Below are 24323 nucleotides of genomic sequence, written 5' to 3'. Positions count from 1 at the left end.
GTTCACTGATGCAAACGTCCTTCTCACACCTTTAGACTTAGTCATATAAAACAGTCATTTGAATGTGCATGCAAGCCTATTATACACACCCAGTTAAAGGGATAGTTCACTTTGAAATAAAATGTTGGTATGTTTTAGCTTACCTCAAGGGCATCCAAGATGTAGGAGTGTTTTTTTTCCGCAGTAGTTTCAATTTTGATATTTTTAGGTCAAACCGTTCTTGTCTGTCAGTCATATAATGCAGGTCGATGGTCACTGTCTCAAAGAGCATGCACAGAGTCCAAATTAAAACAATTCCCCATCGTCCAAATTAAACAATTTGCGGTTTCGCAGTAGCCAATGCGACATCTAGTGTATATATCTATACCCGCCCGCGCGCTCAGATCATTTGGATGCAGCTGTGTTCAAGAGGTAAAAACAATATAAATACTGTTTGTTTTCTCACACAAACCGCTCGTTTCGTGTCTTGGGCCATCAATGTGTACTTACAATGGGGTATTGTTTAATTTGGACGATGGGGAATTGTTTTAATTTGGACTCTGTGCATGCTCTTTGAGACAGTGACCATCGACCTGCATTATATGACTGACAGACAAGAACGGTTTGACCTAAAAATATCAAAATTGAAACTACTGCGGAAAAAAAGACACCTACATCTTGGATGCCCTTGAGGTAAGCTAAAACATATCAAAATTTTATTTCAAAGTGAACTATCCCTTTAAATACACCAACTCACATGTATACTTCATTGGGGTTCTGACTAAAAGCATAATTTCACAAGCCCCCTGGCAACCTGACATTTTACCTGTGAACTAATGGGTTTCCTCATGCAGGCATGAGTCTGTTGTTTCTCCTGATTTGAATGGACCACCGCATGTCCTGGACTCCTTAAGAGCTATTGATTGAATATTTTAATATTTGCAGCAAACGGTTGCCTTTGAGAACTACTTCAGTTTCCATCAATAAAAAAAAAAAGTTTTTATATATTACATTTGCAATACATTGAGTCACTGGGACTATTTATGGGTTTCTATGTGGACTCAATTCTAACAAATTTTTATGTAAAACTGGATGACTTGTTTTAGTGTCAGTATACATTTTCTATTGATGATAGCTAAAATATGGGGTCAGTAATATTTTTACGGAGGTCCTGTCATGAGAAATCAAATTTGCCTTGATCTATTTTACACATAAAAGGTCTTTGTACCATAAAAACATCCTGCAAGTATCATAACTTAAAACATCCTCCTCATTTTGAACAAAGCATTTATTTAATAAAGCTCCAAAAACGTCTTGTTTTTTTAAATATATTATGGGATTTTGTGACATCACATGGGCAAATACATTCACATATGACTGCCTCCAGAACAAGACATCAACAAATAGTTATACATCATGGCAACATAGGCCCTGCCCACTGGCGTTCAGTCGCTTAAAGGGATAGTTCACCCAAAAATGAAAATTGGCATGATTTACTCACCCTCAAGTCATCCTAGGTGTATATGACATTCTTCATTCTTTCAGACAAATACAATCAAAGTTATGTAAAAAATGTCCTGGCTCTTCCAAGCTTTATAATGGCAGTGCATGGCTGTTTCTATTTTGAAGTCCATAAAAGTGCATCCATCCATCCATCCATCCTAGAAGTGCTCTACACGGCTCCGGGGGGGTTAATAAAGGCCTTCTGAAGCAAAGTGATGTGTTTGTGTAAGAGAAATATTCATATTTACAACTTTATAAAGTAAAATAACTAGATCCCGGCCAAACAAATATACGGATTAGATTTAAGTCTAAAGCGCAACTAATGCGAGCAATGCGACGTACTGCTGATATTTACACTATGCCATGACACACTATGCTTCTTCTGATGTCGTAAGTTGCGCCTTAGACGCTAGTAGACCGCGTATGTTTGTTTGGCCAGAAGCTAGAATTTTACTTAGTGACATGTTAAATATGAATATTTTTCTTAAACAAACTTTGCTTCAGAAGGCCTTTATTAACCCTCTGGTGTCTGAGGTGTTTTCTGGGTCCTGGAGATGTTCTAACATGCTCTGACATTGTGCTTATTTCTGTTACTTGTGTAACGATCACCAGCTGGAGTGCCCTTGAGAGCCACCAGAGGGCACTCCACATAAGACTCTCCTATTCACTCACAAACTACAATTCCCATAACTCACTGCCTGGACTCATCATCACTTATCACTGATCACATTCACCTGTACCTCATTCACCGATTGTATTCACCTGTCTCATCCTGTTAGTCTGTCTATTTATACCATGTTCATTCATTCACTCACTGCGAAGTCTTGTTGTACTGTTAGTCTGCATTTCCGAGCATTTTCCCTGGTTTCTTGTCTGGTTTTTGAATATCTCGCCCTGGTCCCTGGATTACTCTCTTGCCTCTGGTCCCTGCCTGTTTTGTTAGTTTGTTTCTTTATTTGTTTGTTTGGACTGCCTACCTGTGTTTTGACCTTTTGCCTGTACTTTGGATTACGCCTTTGGATTACCCCTTCAATAAAAGCTGCACTTGGATCTTAACCTTCGTGTCTCGGAGCAGTTCATGACAGAAGACTTCGCCACACCCAGATCCAGCAGCTATGACCTCCAGCAATCCAGCAGTACGGATCTCTCCTGATCTTCCCAGCATGAGCCGGGAGTTCGCTGGACAGATCGCGGCCTTGGCCCTGGATAGCCTCGATCTGTTCCAGTACACCTGGGGGTTTGTTCCTCTCGCTGCCTCTTGCTCTCTAGGTGACGAGGCAATTAAGTTGTGCTACCGGCTGGGGGCTAAGGAGGTCGACCCAAGGGAGCTCCCTGATCTCTCTGGTCTGGATTGGAGAGAGGCACTCTCCAGATGTCTGGAGAGCTTCCTTCCGTGGCACGCCATGTCACCGTCTGCACTTCACGTCAGTCCTGCCGAGCCAGAGCTTCACGTCAGTCCTGCCGAGCCAGAGCCAGAGCCAGAGCTTCACGTCAGTCTTGCCGAGCCAGAGCCAGAGCTTCACGTCAGTCCTGCCGAGCCAGAGCCAGAGCTTCACGTCAGTCCTGCCGAGCCAGAGCCAGAGCTTCACGTCAGTCCTGCCGAGCCAGAGCCAGAGCCAGAGCTTCACGTCAGTCCTGCCGAGCCAGAGCCAGAGCTTCACGTCAGTCCTGCCGAGCCAGAGCTTCACGTCAGTCCTGCCGAGCCAGAGCCAGAGCTTCACGTCAGTCCTGCCGAGTCAGAGCTTCACGTCACGTCCGCCCATCCAGAGTCTCGTCCAGCCGAGACTGAATCTGTTCCTGAGCCTGAATCTGATCCTGAGCCTGAGCCTGAATCTGATCCTGAGCCTGAATCGGTTCCTCTTCCTCTTCCTACGCCTGTGTCTTCGGACAAGATGGCCGACTCCACGCCTGTGTCTTCGGACAAGATGGCCGACTCCACGCCTGTGTCTTCGGACAAGATGGCCGACTCCACGCCTGTGTCTTCGGACAAGATGGCCGACTCCACGCCTGTGTCTTCGGACAAGATGGCCGACTCCACGCCTGTGTCTTCGGACAAGATGGCCGAAACCACGGCTGTGTCTTCGGACAAGATGGCCGACTCCACGCCTGTGTCTTCGGACAAGATGGCCGACTCCACGCCTGTGTCTTCGGACAAGATGGCCACCGCCGAGCCAGTGTCTCAGGACAAGATGGTCTCCGCCGAACCAGTGTCTCGGGACAAGATGGTCTCCGCCGAGCCAGTGTCCTCAGCAGAGTTACCCTCAGCAGAGATGGCTGCCGACATGCCTTTCCCTGAGCCGGTGTCTGTTCCAGATCCAGAGCCGGAGCCAGTGTCTGTGTCTGTGTCTGTTCCAGTTCCTGAGCCGGAGCCAGTGTCTGTGTCTGTGTCTGTGTCTGTTCCTGTTCCTGAGCCAGTGGTGCCAGTTCCAGTGCCAGTTCCGGTGGTACCAGTTCCAGTGCCAGTTCCGGTGGTGCCAGTTCCAGTTCCTGAGCCGTTGGTGCCGGTTCCAGTGCCAGTTCCGGTGGTACCAGTTCTAGTGCCAGTTCCGGTGGTGCCAGTTCCAGTTCCCGAGCCGTTGGTGTCTGTTCCAGTTCCTCCGCCGTGGCCGCCCGAGGGGTCTTCACCGCCGTGGCCGCCCGAGGGGTCTTCACCGCCGTGGCCGCCCGAGGGAAAGTCTCCGCCCAGGCCGCCTGAAGGTTCGTCTCCTCCCTGGCCGCCTGAAGGGTTGTCTCCGCCCTGGTCGCCTGCACAGCCTGCTCCGCCCTGGTCGCCTGCCCAGCCTGCGCCGCCCTGGTCGCCTGCACACCCTGCTCCACCCTGGTCACCTGCACACCCTGCTCCACCCTGGTCACCTGCACAGCCTGATCCGCCCTGGCCTCCCATCCTGCTGCAGTATCCAGGTCCTCTGCCGCTCCACGGGCCTGGCCCTCCATCCCGCCCCCGGGTCCGCCTCCGCTCCACCTCCCTCCTGGACAGTTTAGGAGCGTCTGGAATCCGCTCCTTAAAGGGGGGGCTATGTAACGATCACCAGCTGGAGTGCCCTTGAGAGCCACCAGAGGGCACTCCACATAAGACTCTCCTATTCACTCACAAACTACAATTCCCATAACTCACTGCCTGGACTCATCATCACTTATCACTGATCACATTCACCTGTACCTCATTCACCGATTGTATTCACCTGTCTCATCCTGTTAGTCTGTCTATTTATACCATGTTCATTCATTCACTCACTGCGAAGTCTTGTTGTACTGTTAGTCTGCATTTCCGAGCATTTTCCCTGGTTTCTTGTCTGGTTTTTGAATATCTCGCCCTGGTCCCTGGATTACTCTCTTGCCTCTGGTCCCTGCCTGTTTTGTTAGTTTGTTTCTTTATTTGTTTGTTTGGACTGCCTACCTGTGTTTTGACCTTTTGCCTGTACTTTGGATTACGCCTTTGGATTACCCCTTCAATAAAAGCTGCACTTGGATCTTAACCTTCGTGTCTCGGAGCAGTTCATGACAACTTGTGACATTTTCAAGGCAAAAGTCTGATTACACTGTATTCAGCACAAACTCTGCTACAAAAATATGTAAGCAGCATGTATGTAAAGGTTTGTAGTTTTGAGATAATGAAGTTTATGCATGGTTTGTGAAAAAAGAACGAATAAAAATACTTTTGAAAATTGTATCACGTAGCCTTGAATATTTGCTTCACAACTATGTGAAAATCATCCAGCGTACTCATTCAGAAAAAAACAATATATTGATTTAAAATTTGTAAGACATATTTTGTGTAAGAAAGCTTTATGTGAGGAGGCGTGAACACAACATGAATATATTTCACACCTGAGAAAGAAAAAGACCCTCCCATAATGGCCCTATCAGGTGGGATTGTGAGGGAATTATAAACAAAGAATGAGGAGAGATTTAAAAAAAGAATGGCTTTTTATTTTTCATTTGACCATGTTCATGTTGTTGTATTACAAATTTATGAAATGTTTAATTTAGGTTGCAACAGTAAAAGTTGAGTACATTGAAGTTAGCATTTTAAGGTTAGGTTAGTATAATAGTAACAACAGTTTCTGCCAGTCCTGTTTTTCTCCATTGTAAGTCACCTTTTGTCTTTAATGGCTCGAGCCCGTAGCCCCAGACACACCCTTTTGTCTTTAATGGCTCGAGCCCCAGCCCTAGACGATGAATCGTTAGGCTGATTGGATTAGCACATATGCTTTTGAATAGTTATGCTGATTCAATTGGACTGGTAGCGCTCTCAGAGTAGGGTGTGTTCATACTTAATTTACATGCTTTGTTCAGAGACTCCACCTCTATGTAATCCCTCCCCTCTTTGAGAAGTATAATTACACTGAATACTGTATTAGATTTAGATTTTGTAGGACGAACCGCAGCCGCGCTCAAATAAAGAAACTCTTCTGTTTGAACGTGATCCCAACGTCTCCTGGTCTGCTTTGAAGAAAGAAAAAACTTTCCAACAATGTACAGAGACTCATGTGAATGTTGAAGTCAGCAGGACTCATCAGTGGCATCTGGTCCCTGTAAAAACAAAACAAACAAAAAACACGAAACTGTTAACAGGCTGATATCAAGAGAAACTATACGGCTGCACGATTTTGGGAATACATTTGAGATTTTGCTGGTTAAAATTGTGATTTAAAAATGACTCATATTTATTTATAGCCTATATAGCATGTGACCTATAAATCGTTAAAAAAGGAACACTTCAGTATACTACACTAGATAAAAATATATGGATTATCATATGTTACTTCAAACGTTTCCATTCTTTATGATGTTATGAAATGAGATTGTAGTAAAGCATGAAGTCTAATGTTTGGCGCGTTTTGCTTTTCAAACGCACAGCGCGAGTAACTCAAACTCAAACTCACAGAAAGTGCAGAGACCATTTGCTGAATGGATCGAGCCTCTCCAAACAATGAAACATTATTGTTACCACATTATACTTATCTACGTTTGAGCAAATATCCACAAACACAGTATTTAACAGTAAACACGGGTCTAAACATTATAATATTCACCATATTAGATTAAACGCTCATACTAGCCTACTTTTAGATCATGCTGTGCTTTATTATTATCGAACGTAAAAACATCCTTGTGTCGTACATGTATATAAATTTAGCATTGAAAGGTTGCCTACATGTCTAGTTCATATTTCAACATATATATATATATATATATATATATATATACATATATATACACTCACCTAAAGGATTATTAGGAACACCTGTTCAATTTCTCATTAATGCAATTATCTAATCAACCAATCACATGGCAGTTGCTTCAATGCATTTAGGGGTGTGGTCCTGGTCAAGACAATCTCCTGAACTCCAAACTGAATGTCAGATTGGGAAAGAAAGGTGATTTAAGCAATTTTGAGTGTGGCATGGTTGTTGGTGCCAGACGGGCCGGTCTGAGTATTTCACAATCTGCTCAGTTCCTGGGATTTTCACGCACAACCATTTCTAGGGTTTACAAAGAATGGTGTGAAAAGGGAAAAACATCCAGTATGCGGCAGTCCTGTGGGCGAAAATGCCTTGTTGATGCTAGAGGTCAGAGGAGAATGGGCCGACTGATTCAAGCTGATAGAAGAGCAACTTTGACTGAAATAACCACTCGTTACAACCGAGGTATGCAGCAAAGTATTTGTGAAGCCACAACACGCACAACCTTGAGGCGGATGGGCTACAACAGCAGAAGACCCCACCGGGTACCACTCATCTCCACTACAAATAGGAAAAAGAGGCTACAATTTGCACGAGCTCACCAAAATTGGACAGTTGAAGACTGGAAAAATGTTGCCTGGTCTGATGAGTCTCGATTTCTGTTTAGACATTCAGATGGTAGAGTCAGAATTTGGCGTAAACAGAATGAAAACATGGATCCATCATGCCTTGTTACCACTGTGCCAATTGGGCATCGTTTAAATGCCACGGCCTACCTGAGCATTGTTTCTGACCATGTCCATCCCTTTATGACCACCATGTACCCATCCTCTGATGGCTACTTCCAGCAGGATAATGCACCATGTCAAAAAGCTCGAATCATTTCAAATTGGTTTCTTGAACATGACAATGAGTTCACTGTACTAAAATGGCCCCCACAGTCACCAGATCTCAACCCAATAGAGCATCTTTGGGATGTGGTGGAACGGGAGCTTCGTGCCCTGGATGTGCATCCCACAAATCTCCATCAACTGCAAGATGCTATCCTATCAATATGGGCCAACATTTCTAAAGAATGCTTTCAGCACCTTGTTGAATCAATGCCACGTAGAATTAAGGCAGTTCTGAAGGCGAAAGGGTGTCAAACACAGTATTAGTATGGTGTTCCTAATAATCCTTTAGGTGAGTGTATATATATATATATATATATATATATATATATATATATATATATATATATATATATATATATATATTTTAGTCAGGCACCAGTTTAACTAGTAGCTATAATGCAAAGTTTATGCAACAATAATATGCTTGAGAGGAAATTTCTTACCTTCAAATCGTGTTCTTCTAATTCTTCTGAGGTAAATCCAAGGTAAACAGCACAGCACAAACACAATGTGTCTTCCAAACTCAATGAAAAGCAGAGGAGTACTGATGCCTCTTATTCTGTGTTTTGAGGTGATGAGGGCGTTTACAGGTCTGCGTTCCTTCACGTGGACGATTTGCATGTCAATTGCTCTTTTGCTCGTGGGTGTGGTCACATTAGAGCTAATGAGCACGGGCTGGAGAACCTGTACATGTCGTTGCTTTCATACGGATTACTTTGTTGTTTTTATGTAATTTAAAAATAGACACTTCAAGCTTTGTACAGACACATGCCTCAAGTCTTTGTGACAAGCATTCGATGAGTTACAGATCATTTTCTGTCGCGTTTCAGAATGAACTTCAGGCAGAACACGCATCATGTTTATTTTCTTTATTTTACGAAAAAACAACAACATTTTATTTTTATTATGAGTGTATACATAAATAAAACAAGACATTTAACAGTTTTGAATGATGTATAACACATAAATGTAAGATAAAAAAAAGTATTTTGAGTCTCTTTTGCACTGATAAGAAAAAAAGCGAGCTGGTCATGCCGGCGCAAGAGGGTTAACCCCCCGGAGCCGTGTCTACATTGTATACAGATGCCCGTGCTCTTTCTGAAGTTCTTTACATGCTTGTGTCAATAAGAGGACAAATGGAAGAGTAAATGGAAGCGTAAAGGAATGTTCACATTGACACATCCTTGTAAACAGCTCAATTGCTCATTTCTGCAGAGATTTCAGAAGGATAACATCAGCAGGAACAAGTATGGTTTATTTTTAATGGCGTCATGGATAGCATAGGAGGATTATACAGTATGTTTGTTCTGAGAATGTGGCTGCAGATTGTATTGTAAATGAGGCACAGTGTAATGACCCCCTATACTGTTTTGAAAGAAGTCTATTATTCTTATACCAAGGATGCTTCTGTTTGATCAAAAACGTATTATGCTGTATATTTCTGTGGGAACCTTAATACATTTTGTTCTTCGTGATTCTTAACACCAGGTCAGAATGGTGTAAAAGGGAGTAAATGCTGATAGAAGTTTCATATTTGGGTGAACCATTTCTTTAAATGTGCAAATGTTACTGGACAAATTAAATTTAGGCTCAATCTTTCCTCTATGAATCCATTACAAAGTCTGGAGCAGATTCAAATATACATAAACCACCATGAATTTAGTTAATGAAACATTTGGAAGCCAAATGAAAAATGAATGTCATTTATCTGAATCGTCGTTGTCGACTACACATTCTCAGTTGAGTCAGATCTCCATGCCAACATTGGCTTGTGTCACGTATGTACCAATTCCACCCAATTCCATTTTTTCGTTTTGATTTAAACAGGCACTCGACTGTGAAGGTGACGAGAAATTCTTCCCCATGTACAGTAAAAGACTGAGCTAATGTGCTGAGCTAAGGATTGAATTCGATTTTTTTTTTTTCTTAAGCATGTCAAACATTTTATTGTTCAAAGTGACATTCCTGGCCATAAGGAACGTATAATGATACAATAAAATAGGTCACTTCTAAGGGTTGTTGTTCAGTTTCATTCAAACTATATCCCTAGAGAGTAATGTTTGTAGTTATAAAAAGCATTTTATCCCTCTGTTGACACACACACACACACACACACACACACACACACACACACACACACACAGTTAATTTAGTGTATTGCTTTTTGTGATGTTGTCAGAAAAAAAAGAAAAAAAAATCAATCAATCAATAAATAAATAAATACATAAACTAAATAATAAATTGCATGGCCAAAAACTAATATACTTACTTTTAAAAGTAATTAAATTAAAAGCTAGTCCATTATTTAACATATATAACATGATGAGGATAATTTCTACATGCTTAATCATTAAATAATTCCAGCACTAAAAGCCTGGCATTTCACAGACACACATCAACAGCCCAACCAAAGCCCTTCTGTCACTCTTAACAAGTTCACCAAGTTCCTGGAAATGAGCCGAGGACACACACGTCTGATTTTAATAGATCTTTGGTTCACAGACCCCCCCAGTTACATCATAAGTCTTCAGTCTCTCTCTAAAGAGAAAAGGCCTCAGAGCAAAAGAAGAACAGTCGAAGAAAACAAAAAACAACAACTGGCACATCATTTGGCCATCTTTCTTTATCAGGAGTTAATGTGCATTAGAGCTGTTATCTTTGGGAAGCTATTGTCACGGGTTATTATCTCCACACTAATCAGACATTACAGTATATCTCATTGCATCTTTATTGGGGAATAACACAATTGCAAAACCAGCAGCTCAAAAAATGAATGCAATTTGCATGAATCAAATGTATTATGTAAACATGTTTGTTAAATCGTTGGAGTTTGAGGCTGTGAAGAATTTCAGCACTTTAAAGACAGATGAATAGATGTGAAAAATGTTAATACAAGACTCCACATTTCCATTTATTCATTTAGCAGACGCTTTTATCCAAAGTGACAAATGAGGAACATCATAAGCAATGTGCATAAATGTACATAAAATAAACATTCAAAACAATATGTACACTTCAGTTCAAAAAGTTTTACATAAAGCATAGACATGCATAACTTGTGGTCAACAAGGCTGCATTTATTTGATAAAAAATACTGCAAAAACAATAATATTGTGAAATATAATTAAAATATAAAATAATTGCTTTCCATTTTAACATGTATTTTAAATGTATTTAAGATGTGTTCCTGTGATGACAGAGCTGAATTTTCAGCATCATTACTCCAGTCTTCAGTCACATGATCATTCAGAAATCATTATAATATGCTGATTCGTTGATGAATAAACATTTCTTATTATCAGTGTTGTGTTGATTCACATTTTTGTCTTTGGTGAAGAGAAAGTTCAAAAGAACAGCATTTATCTGACATTGACATTATTCATGACCTTTCTGTCACTTTTGATCAGTTTAATGCATCCTTGCAAAATAAACGTGCTCATTTATTTAAAAAAAAAAAAAAAAAAAATTCATTTGTTTTTTGTTTCTTTCATCTGATGATTGCATGCCCATATTTTAAATATATCTCAACATTCTTGCATTTGCTCTAAAATTACTTGAATTATATATATTTTTTATTTTCAATCAGAGAAACCAGACATGTATTTTACAATATAAGCTACCATTCAAAAGTCAGTAATACTGACGCCAAACTTTTGAATGGTAGCTTATATTGTAAAATACATGTCTGGTTTCTCTGATTGAAAATAAAAAAAATTATAATAATTTAATGACTTGAGGAAGAGTGTAGAGAAGGTTCACCTAGGGGACAAACACATAAAGATATGACTTTGGCTTTCATTATTGAACAGTTCAGAGATAGAACACATCCCACACAGACATACATCCTCGGCGCTGTTAAAAACAGCACAACTTATGTTCAACTAATGACAGAAAATCATACAGCGTTCAAACAACATGAAGGTGAGTTTTCATTTTAACCCAAAAAAGTTCAGGCTTCACAAGCGTCACATGGATGTCCATTTTGATGGATAAAATCCAGCAGTGTGGCGATTCTCTATTTTTTGCAGTGATGTCATAAAATAACCATTTGGGTTCTCTGGAGAACCTTTCAGTGAACAGTTCTTAAAATAACCTTTTTTCTTTTCTTTTCTTTTTTTCGTGTGAAGGACATACAAATAAATAAAAAATCTTAAGAACCATTTTCAACTATAAAGAACCTTTCATTTTTAATAGTGTAGGCTGTAAACACAATAGCTGCCCAAAACAAAGGGGAAAAAAACAGCCACTGTGAGGGCTAAAATAATTCAAACATAAGAGTTATAGAGAAGTATGAGGTCGGTATAACCTTCCCAATCTTGAGCCAGGCTATTTACCATCAGAATTAATGAGGAGGATAATGGCCAGACTCACAAACAAGTGTCCAGACAAACAAACAGCCGCTACCTGTCCGTTCTGACCTCCACAGCTCTTGTCCTTACAGGCCACCTTTCAGCACACCTGAAAACAAGGATTAGCATTTCACTAAACTTGTCCCTAAACAAATCATCTATGTGTAGCTGCAATACAAATGTGGGAAAATGCTAAAAGTTCAATCTGGGTGGAAACGTGAACTTCTCAATTTTGAAAACCTAATAATGAGACCTTGAAGTGAGCTGTTCTTAAGGCCTCACGGCCTTGTGGGAAATAGAAATAGGAAATATGTCAGTACAGGAAAGAAAACGGCCCATGACGGCACTGCACGAGGTCTTAAAGACTTCAGCTGATGTTGCCGAACTTTCGCTCTAGGCGTCCAATGAGATCATGGCGAGCGCTGGGACAGACTCTGAGATGGAATGACATGGCAGATTCTTCAAAGTGTGTATGTTTCCTGCCCTTGAGTGCAGACAAAAATGGAAGTAAAGGAGTCACGCTGTCTCTCCAGAGAATGGAAAAGCAGGCTGCATCTGGCCCATAGAGTGATGGGAAATCGGGCGGTGAGGCAAGGTCAGCGTGAAGGACTCAAAGGGTGAAAGAGGAAAAGAAAGGAAAATGGCAAACCTCAGAGAGAGTGAGTTCACAAGGAAACATCCTGTGATGGAGTTCCTGTAGCTCAACTGATAAAGCATGCCGGTAGCAATTCCAGAATCATGAGTTTAGTTCCCAAAGGAATACACCTACAGATAAAATGTACATTACGATTCAAAAGTGTGGGGTATGTAAGATTGTTTAAATAAGGCTGCAGTTATTTAATAAAAAAAAAAAATAAATAAAAAAATATTGTGAAATATTATTACAATTTTAAATAACTTTTTTCTATTTTAAAATACTTTCAAATGTAATTTATTCTTGTAATATGAAGCTGAATTTTCAGCATTTTCACTCCAGTCTTCAGTGTCACATGATCCTTCAGCAATCCTTTGAATATGCTGATTTGCTGCTGAAGAAACATTTACTGTCAATTTTGAAAGTAAGATATGAATTTCTTTCCCAAAAAAATGACCTTGTACATATTGAGAATTGTTATGTACATATTGTACATATTGAGAATCATTTTCACGTTCTGCGCTACTTTGTTTAAATAGCAAATGCATTTGCACCCATTTGTGCGCGCATGGGTGTGCTGGTCTGAAAACGAAGTGTGTTCAGGCGCATAGTTGGCGCGTTGCTATTTTGAGACAACTGAAATAGACTGGGCCATTGACCAACTGAAACCTGGTCTAAAGTCAATGGCGCAATATATTTTTTTGTTATTTAAAGAGCCGTTAGTAATGTGAGCCTACAGGCGGGTGCACAACGCGCGTACACTCTACTTATTACACACACAGGGACACACAGCAGCACACAAACATGCCAAATATTAAAAATAAGAGGATTACAATGTATACGATTATTAATGTGTACAAAAAGATATGGTGGAATCCGGCTTGTCCCGTAGATGGTCTGTTTGCGCACTTTTACATCGTGCGCGAGCAGATCCGCTTGCGCTCTGGAGAAGCGTTCGGTCTTTCCACTATAAAATTCTGCCATGGCACGAGCACAACTGCCATTTAAAGGGAATGGGAGATGAGACTCTGATTGGTTTATTGCACATTATGCACAAAACACACCCATTACTCATTAAGAGAATTGGAACAACCCTTTTAGACCATGCGCCAGGTGCGGCGACCATTTTTCCCGTCATTAAACTACACTCCCTTTGCGCCCTGCTCTTTAGACCATGCGCTTAGATCGTTAAAATATGTCCCTATGTTTCAATAATCAAAAAAACTCCAAATATATATATATTTTTTAAATCAACAGTTCAAAACCATCAGTCCCCCCCAGTTTTGTTTCAATCATACTGAACTCATTCCGATTGATGAATCAATGTGTGAATTAAAATGTGGTCACCCTAGGGCACTACACTGTGTTAATCCAGGCCTGTGTGTGTGTCTGTGTGGTGCAAATGGCTTAAAGCTACGTAGGGGTGTAGCACCAAATGTTGGGCCCCGGTCTCAGAACCAAGAGGCGGGCCCCTCACAACACCAATATATCAATATATTGCCCCCCCCCCAAGGGCCCCTGTTACTCAGTTCCACTATAACCCCCTGTCTGAAGCCCCTGATTAGCTATGCCATCCAGGCAAAAAAAATGTATAATAATCTAGTCCCACGCTTTACTTTTTTTTTTGAAAGTTTACTTTAAAAAAGTCACAAGGTTTCATGTTGACTTTAATGCTTGCAGACAAAATAACTGCACATACAGCACAAAGAGCAAAAAAACTTTAAAACTCAGTTCAAGTTCACTGGGAATTCATCTTGGCAATTGTCACACTTTGCCTTGGATTCATTGCATGCATGATTTAAGCTAAAACGAGCTGGAGTGCAGTGTTAAAAAGCCACACTTATTTTAGCCATGTGGTACAGTGAGGAGAGTCTGCTAAAATCTCATTTACAATGTTTGATGTAATTCTCCATTAATGACATATTGAACTCTCATTTAAGTAAGTCAAACTGGTTTAGTCCTAAAAGTGTGTCCCCAATTATTACTTCAAGAATTACACCTTTCAGACATCAAATCAGATGCAAAGATATCCTAATTTGTCAAGGTGACGTTCGCAGATATGCAAATGTACAAAACTCCAAAACTGTGAATACAAAATCCTGCAAATGAGATTATTTCGCTTCTAGCACTGCAATTATAGTAAGCATCCCAGTGTTAAATTCATTTCTATCTAAATGGAAGGTTTGTTTGGTATATTCCATGCAGTGGCACTTCCACTTCATAAAGCAAAATGAAAATGTCCTTGGGCTTGCCAATGGCTGATTGCCTGAACATGTCTTGCCTTCTGGTTGGAGAGGCGTGTAATGAACAACACATGAGCTGGGCACGTGTAAATAAATAAAGCTACTCCAAAATAAAAGGTGTGTTTCACCATAAACCGATCATTTCAATTAGCATTGCAACAAAAAAAAAAAAGAAAAAAAAAAGAAAAAAAAAAACATTCTCTGACAGAACTTTTGAACTGCAAACACCCTGCCAAAATCAAACCTGCAGAAAGTACAGTAATCAGTTAATCTAATCAAGGAAGTAATGACTTCTTCTGAAACTACTGATGGAAAGTAAAAATAATCATATTCTGTCACTGTGTATAAAAGACTTCTACAATCACCTCATTCTTATGTTCGTCTTTGTGTCCTAATTTCCTCAGCAGTGCCCCTTTAAGACACCCATCAGAGCATAATCATTGTGTTTGTTTCAGTTTTGCCCCAAGGATTGGAACAAATCTATGCTTTGACAAGGTCTGCTGCACTACTGTTTCAATCTCATGAGCAATCCTACTATTTAAGCACGTTTTACTGTTTGTTAGAAGATTAGTGGGCTGACTATATTGCTATACCGTACAAATCAATAAGACAAAAACTTTTAAAAGTTTCACACAGCTGTCTTAAAGGAAAAGCTGACCCAAAAAAGAAGAATATTTTGTCATTATTCGCTCACCTTCATGTCATTTCAACTCCCATATGGCTTTTCCCTTCCTTGAAATACACAATGAGATGTCTGGCTCAACGTCTAAGTGAAAATACAATGAAAGTGGGTGTTGATTTATGCTGCTAAGCTCTAAAAATGCCATAAAAGTACCATAAAAGTGTCATAAAAGTAGTTCAACTCTTGTGCCATACTCCAAGTGTGAGAAACAAAAATTTAGGCTGTTATTGTAATAATAATAATGCATACACTCTGCAGCCCTGAGCTGGAGATATCAAATCTATTAAAACATTTAAATGGAAAAATAAATTAAATAAATGAGCCTCACCAGAACCCAAACACTATTAATTATTGTGACAACATCTGTGCAAGTAAAGTTTTAAAAAGGAAAAAAATAAATACTTTTTGGAAGCAAATACAATTTTAGAATTGAAAAATTTCACACAAAGCTATTGCATTACTTACATTTACATTTATTAATTTTGCAGCTGCTTTTATCCAAAGTGACTTACAAAGGAGGAATACAGCAGACCATTCATCGTGAAGAAGCAAACAAACACAAGAAGTGCTCAAAATACAAAGTATTTTAGACATTGCTTAGAGTAGCATTAGCTATAGGGAGGGATTAAAGGAAAGTGAAAGGGGGAAAAAACAGCCACTGTGAGGGAAAGTATTTTTTTTATAACATTTTTTATGATGATGATGAGGTTAAGTGCTCATGGAAGAGATGAATTTTATGCTGTCATTTGAATATTGTCAGGGATTCTTCATTCTGAATGAGGCGGCGGTGGTAGCCAGTGCAGAGATATAAAGAGAGGTGTGACGTGGGCCCTTTTGGGCTCGTTGAAGACAAGACGTGCTGCAGCGTTCTGAATCATTTGTAGAGGTTTGATTGCACATGATGGAAGTCCAGCCAGAAGAGCACTGCAGTAATCAAGCCTAGAAATGATCAGGGCCTGGGCGAGAAGTTGTGTTGCATGCTCAGTTAGGAAAGGCCTGATCTTCCTGATGTTGTGTAGTGCAAACCGGCATGATCGAGCTGTCTTTGCAATGTGGCCTTTGAAGGTCAGCTGGTCCTCAAAGATTACTCCAAGATTTCTAGGTGACCTTTCTTGGGGTAATTGATGATGAACCTAACTGGATGATGAAATCGTCCTGCAGAGTCAGATTGGCAGGGAAGACGAGAAGCTCAGTCTTTGCAAGGTTGAGCTGATGATCTTTCATCCATGCTGAGATGTCAGACAGCTTTAGATTTGTGCAGCTTCTGTGGGATCATCTGGTTGAAATGAAAGGTAGAGCTGTGTACTTGGATGTGTCCAAGTACTGAACCCAGAGAAACCATGGTTGATGGACTGGAAGACTTTTTATTTTATTTTATTTTTTACATATTTGACATTGTTGCAGCACCTCTCTTCCCAGTCTGTCAGTAATGCTCTGGGGTGCGTTTCCCAAAAGCTTTGTTAGCCCACTAGGTCTGTTGAACTTGCAACCATATTTGCTTTTGGGAAAAGCACCCTTGTTTAGTTCCTATTTCTATGAGCCCCCTCAGTCCAAAAAATGCTATGAGCTCTGATTGGTCTGCTGGACCAGGGTGAAATGTCTGTCCACTTACCATAACAGCGAAATCTACTACAGACAACAATGTTGAACTGAGAACAGGTGTGATGCTTCAGTTAGCTACAGACCAGCCCCAACATACTCCATAATCTACATCACAGCAAAACTGTTCACTCATTAACTGCTGTTTGGTAAATCCATGATAACCCTTTGCAGGGCCAAATAAAGTTAATTAGAATCTTCCAGTCAAAGCAAAGACCATCTGTTTTGTTGAGTGGTAAACATTAATAATTAGGCCTATATCTAGGAAGAACAGATATATTTAGTGCAAATTTCATAAAAGAGAACTGATTAGGATATGAATGTTTACATTTAAACTTTGGTTATGCTACAATCCAAGAGGTCGAGGTCTGAATGGTGAGCCAAATCCAGTAAGCCCCAGATGGTGGATGCTGTAACTACATCATTATGCGGACAAAAAGCATGTTTCTCCAGTGATGGACACTATTTGTATGTCTGGATTATTTTTGTATTTCCTTTTTATACAACCACAAATATTTTTTCTTTCTTTTTTTCTTCTTTTTTTTTACAATGCTCTTAAATAAAGTATAATTTAATAGTATGCAATAAAGTATAGTATTGGAATACTGAATATTTTATGGATACACTTTTTAAAATAACGTTTCTAAAGTTTTTGCAGCAATTCCACATACTAATAATTTTTGGTTCCCCAGAGAACATTCTAATGAACACTTCTAGAACCATTTTTTTTTTTCCAGTTTGAAGAACATTTAAAAAATCTAAAGAGTCTTTTGTGGAATGGAAATGTTCTTTGGATGTTAACAGTTCTTCATGGAACCATCAATGCCAATAAAGAACCTTTGTTTGTGAGAATAGTACATAGTATACAATGGTAAATCTCAGTGCATGCAAAGCTCATGTCTTTATCAGACTGGGTCAGTCCACCATCGGTGACCTCATATGCAGTTCCCATGGCGATTGAGTGCAAACTAATCAAGCGGAAATAGCATGGACTGAAGGTTGAAGACTAATCTGAGAGAAAATACATTGGTCTCACTCTTGATGGGGCTGTAATGGATATATGATTGTCGTATGGCTGAATTGCTGATAATATGCAGTGTATGCCAGCATTATTTCTCTCAGATTGTTAAACATTTTTAAACATGATAAACACTTAAAGGGGTGGCATAATACCCTTTTCACAAGATTTGTAAAATAAGTCTTTGATTTCCCCAGAAGTGACAACATGTAGAATGCAACAGGACATTTCTGAACGGTTAGTTGATTAATTTATGTAGCTTATGTGTAGTTATCTTCTAGTCATTGATTAGCATTTCTGTCATGATAATCTATAAATCGTGTTCCGGGGTCGGGGATTATGTAAATGTTAGGGTTTGTGATGTCACTAACCCGGGAGGAAGCTTGTGCAGCCGTTTGTTGTAGTCCTTAAAAAGCGATTTCTGTAAAAGAAAATATCTCCCTTTGCTTTGAGCTTTGAGAGTTGTAACTTTGCAGATGTTGTTTATGCTCAAACAGCGACATTACACACTAACTGACGTTAGAAAAGTAATATCATAATCAACCACCCCTTTAAAGGTGGAGTGTGTCATTTTTATGCTGTGTGTCAATAATAAGAGTTTTCATGAAACTTATTGTTTCACAACTAAAATCATTATTTTGACTTGAATCAGTGTTTTTGAACAAATCGGTTGAATGTCTCATTTATCAAGACTGCTACTTGTCATCACCTACTGACACAACAATGTAATCTGCATGAACAGTTACTGAAATAATAATTACTCCACACATTTTTGCAATTACGCTGGTTTTGCACCATTCGTGTGTGTAGAGGAGAATTTCTCAGTAGATTGCTCCTTAGCCTTGTTAGCAACCTGCTTATGGTTAGGTTGCACTTCCTGTAACCTAAATACAAATGGCAAGCCATAACAAGACACAGGCACTTCTAAGCAGCTTGTCACTCAAAGTATCTGCCAAGTAAATAAACAAATTATGATGAATAACTAGACATCAGTGTTTGTTGGAAAGTGAGCATATTTCTCAATGATGTGCATTTCCATGAACAATATTATCGGCAGCAGCTGGCTCACGCTGAGCAAATCTGTCAGCCTGTATGTGTTAAAGGCAGAAATCATTTATCTAGCTTCAATTATACCCAGACAGAATAAATTCAGTTAGATTCATGCAAAAACTGAATTTGCATTGGCAGAGACCTCATGACGGCATTATTTTAGACGGTCTTTGGTTTCTCTAGGAAGCAGTTGCTGTGGGAGCCACAAGAGAATAGCCTTTTCTGTTCTGTTGCATTCATGCAGTATTTACAATTGTACCTGCCAGAAATCCCATGCACACCTCTTTAAACAGAGAGGGAGATTGGGGTCATGAGGTCATGGCTATAATAATGTTTACCTGTGTGCTGAGAGGGAGATGGGTTAGGTGATTCTGACTACACCCTTGAGAATGGCTAAATCTGATATATTGTGCTGATATAAGGGCATCAGTTCACAAATAACTGATTATCCGTCTCATACAAAACAATGAATGATATGACTGTTTTTTTGCGGCAGAACACAAAAAAAGTATGACCTTTTTAATCTGTGTGATCAACAGGTAGGGAAATGAAAGCCAGTAAAAAAAACAAAAAAAAACACTGCATATGCATAGGAAAGCTGATTCCAAATCAAATTCAAAGACAATTATTGTACGTTGGATATATATACTCTACCCACATATAATACACTCATCGAAAGCGATATGTAATAAATAGCAAATCTCTGCTTTTATATAATGTAGCTCTTTATATAATGTTGGATATATAGGTCTATATATATTATTTAGCAAATCTCAACTGACTGATCGTTTGTATTGTCGCAAAATGAAAATTATTATTGCACAGCTTTATATATCAAGTTAGATAAATAAGCATATACTCAACTTTATTCATATGCATGCAGTATGTTCACAAAGTGATGCACTGCATAGCAAATCTCAACTGATTGATAATTTGTATTGTTGCAAAATGAAAACTTTTATCGCACAGCTCTATAAAGTTGGATATATAAGTATATCCAACTTTATTTGAATTCATAGAGTATATTCACACACACACACACACACACACACACACACACACACACACACACACACACACACATACACATACACATACACACACACACATATATATATATATATATATATATATATATATATATATATATATATACATATACATACATACATGTATACACTATATAGCAAATCTCAATTGCTTGAATGTTTATATCACCACAAAATTCTAACTATATTACAGCACATGCTCCATGTATAAATTTGCATATATATCTCAATATTTTACAAGAGATATTTAACCTGAGCTTAAAACCATATGCAGAGATTTGTTTTTGGATGGACGGATGCATAAACATTTAACAATTAATAAAACACCTGGGTCTCATGAGCAGACACCGCTTCTCTTGTTATTTGATATGCACCAGTGCTCTGCCTCAAAAGCCAAACAAATGACATGATTATATTTTAATATCTGGTGTTGAATGATTCTGTTTGGCACACAGGCCGTTGATTCAAGGGATACTGGGGGCGAATGTGTGTGTGTGTGTGTGTGTCAGCATTTGACGCATTTCCATCGATTCCCAAGCTTAATATCAGGCAAAATGATGCATGTTGGGAGCAGACCGGTGACGTTTGACAGGGCGGGTGATACCGCTAACCTCCATTCATTCCTCTAGCGTTCCACCCACAACATGCTCAAACACTCAAGGCAGAAACTGTAATGAGCTTTTACAAGACATCAATCCAAACTCTGCACTCGGTATACTTTAGAGGTCTGTCTGCCTATACATTCTCATATTCATACCATATATTTCCCATGGATGTGTGTGTGTGTGAGCTAAACTGTGGCTTATGTGTGATTGATTATTTCTACAATAGTTTCTAGTGTTGTTTAAAGGTGATCCTGTTTACATTTTTTTATGGTCTTACATTAATAATTTGTATGATCTATGTTTGGGAACTATGGTTATGGTTAATAAAAATCATTAGCAAAACTATAGCATCATTAGCATGCACCAAAGTGCCATTAGCACACACTATAGTATCATTAGCATACACTGTGTACATTAATCAGCCAGTCCTTTCCTTTAATGATTGTCATAAGTTGATTAAGTGCTAAATCAGGCCATTTATTTAAAAATGCCGTTTAGCAAATGGATGCAAAACAGCATCTGTGGTTTAGTGTGTTGAATCTGGGCCATGGAAATCCTCAGTTGAACCACTGGGGCTGCCAGGAATCTGAAAAATGGCTTTAACCAGTCTAAGGTGGTTTGCAGGTTTTAGCAGGATTAAGTTGGTCTAGCTTTTCTCTCAGACAGACCAAGATGGTGTTTAGCTGGTTTTAAACGACTTTTTGCAAAACCAAAACCAGCCAGCCTAACCAGCTATACTGATTTACACTACCATTCATCAAAAAGACATCTATAATGTTACAAAATATTTCAATTTCAAATAAATATTGTTCTTTTGAACTCTCTATTCATCAAAAAATGCCTGAAAAAAACCCTCACAGTTTCCACAAAAATATTAAGCATCCATAAACAAAAAACACAGATCCCAAACTTTTGAACGGTAGTGTATTTTCATTTTTGTGCAAGGTTTGAAAATCATATATGGTAAGAGGAAGACATTTTGCATTTAACATTTTTCCAATTCCTCATACATAAGCAAAGGAGTTACGTACTGATATTTTTCATGCTCTGAAGTTTGGTCAAAGAGGAACATTCATGACATTATCAAAGGTGACACCAGACAAAATATTGTTAAGCCTGCTGAGAGAGAAAATAAAACAAGCCAAGCTAGAGACCCGTTATGACCAGATAGAGCTTGCTAGATACCAGTGAAAGTTGTTTTAAACCAAATAGGGTCAATTTTGATTTAGACCAGCATTGCCCATCTAAAACCAGTTAAAGGGATAGTTCACCCAAAAATGAAAATTCTGTCATCATTTACTCACCCTCAAATTGTCCCACACCTGTATGAGTTTCTTTCTTCTGCTGAACACAAAAGAGGATGTTTTGAAGAATGTCTGTAACCACACAGTTGATGGGCCCCATTGACTTCCATGGTCTTTTTCTCCATTCTATGGAAGTCAATGGGGCCCATCAACTGTTTGGCTACCCCTTTTCTTCAAAATATTTTATTTTGTATTCAGCAGAAGAAAGAAATTCATACAGGTTTGGAACTACCCATTATTATTATTATTATTATTATTATTATTATTATTATTTTCAATCCAAGTAGTTTTTAGCAGAGAAGTGATCTTTCTGAACATAAGGCTACAGACAGAATTTTTTTTTTTTTTTTTTTTTTTTGATTGACTTAATCAGCTAGATGTAGAACTTTAAGAGCTTGTGCGTCAAAACTTGAACTCTTACACTTCACTCACACCTTATTGTTATTTCACAAGCACAATGTATTCATCCAACCCATTTCCATCCAACAAGGTCAGGCTCATTGATTCTGGATATGTTGTCATGGCAATGCACTAAGGTCTGATTTTAGGTCTGCTTGGTAAATTGAAAGTCTGTCATTTTCTAAATGAGCTTGATAATGCATGGATGAGTAGAACCTTAAGCCATTTCCATAAACATACACAACATGCACACACCCCTCCCTCCCTTCCTCCATCACAGAATGGATCCGTAATGGTGTGGATGATGAGAGAAAATGACTCTTTTACTTTGCTTTATTTATTTCCTTTTTTTTTTTTTTTTTTTTTTTTTTTTTGTCAAGTTAGGAATACAAGAATAGGGCCATTGTAGCCCTAAGGCAGTCGAGTAATGACTTCACCTTCCGTAGGAGTTTACCACTGCAAGCGTCAGACCTCTCCTCTGCTTAAAATACATTTGTGTCTAGTTGACACAGCAGTGTCTGTGTGTGTGTGTGTGTGTGTGTGTGTGTGTGTGTGTGTGTGTGTGTGTGTGTGTGTGTGTGTGTGTGTGTGTGTGTGTGTGTGTGTGTGTGTTCGGAAAAATGTGAACCAATAAATCTAGTTTGCCACAGATAATGCGATGTGTCCTGTGTGCTCATTGACAATCCAAGTTAGCAACTTCAGTAAGTCTCTGTGTCAAAAATGCATACAGTAATTGAATAGAAGGCTTAACTAATACACAGAATAAAAGATAATAGGCCTAAAAAGTATTTGGACTTAGTACAGTCTACTAATGAGAGTAGTTGCAAATGAATGAGTTGAAATGTAGTTGGAAAGTTACTTAGTTAGCAAAATGCCTAAAGTGAATTATCAATATAAAGTGTAACCAAAGTAAATAAAAAAATAAAAATTAAATAAAAATAACTGAATATATCCATTTTATTTAAAATTAATGTATATATTTAAATTTAAACTGTATCCATTAAAGAGGTGGTTGATTATGATTTCAACTTTAGTTAGTGTGTAATATTGCTGTTTGAGCAAAACAACATCTGCAAAGTTACAATGCTCAAAGTTCAAAGCAAAGGACAATATTTGCTTTTAAAGAAATTCCTTTTTAAGGACTACAACAAACGGCTGGTAGGGACTAAACAAGCTTCCTCCCACCGGAACACGATTTATAGATTATCAAGAAAGAATATGCTAATCAATGACTAGAAGGTAACTGGACGTAAGCTATATAAATTCATCAACTAACCATTCAAAAACGTCCTGTTGCTTCTACATGTTGTCACTTCTTCTTGAGTCTCTCCATCACTGTCTGACTTCAGTTTGAACATAAAAGGCTAAACGTTTTTGAATTTTTCAGTACATGACTGTGTGAGGTTAGCCTAGAAATCTAGACGCACCCTAGCGGCAGCAAAATGTATTTGGCAGCCAGGGTAGTCTAGCAACTCTCCAAAGACTTTTTAGTTGCGACGGTTACCTGGCTGCGACTTGAAAACAAAGAATGACGGCTGCTGGAGAACTTTGTCCGCGACTCTGGAGGACTTGGAGTTAAGTTTTTCTTTGAGAAAAGAGCAAAGAACGGCACTTAAGTCATTCTTAAAAAAAGGAAGATGTGTTCGTCGTTTTGCCGGCCAGATATGGCAAAAGTTGAATCTATCAACTAACGTTAGCTCCGCTGTTGGGAAAACGCTCTGGTTGGTTGAAGCGCTGTCCTATTGCGTGCAGAGGGAATTTGAAAGACAGCCGTTTATCCCGCCCCTCGGATTGAGCCGTGTCTATGGTGAGTTTCCAGACCTAACATCT

Source organism: Leuciscus leuciscus (genome assembly GCF_965113295.1).
Source record: "Leuciscus leuciscus genome assembly, chromosome: 21".
Taxonomy (NCBI): domain Eukaryota; kingdom Metazoa; phylum Chordata; class Actinopteri; order Cypriniformes; family Leuciscidae; genus Leuciscus; species Leuciscus leuciscus.
This window is presented reverse-complemented; position numbering follows the sequence as displayed.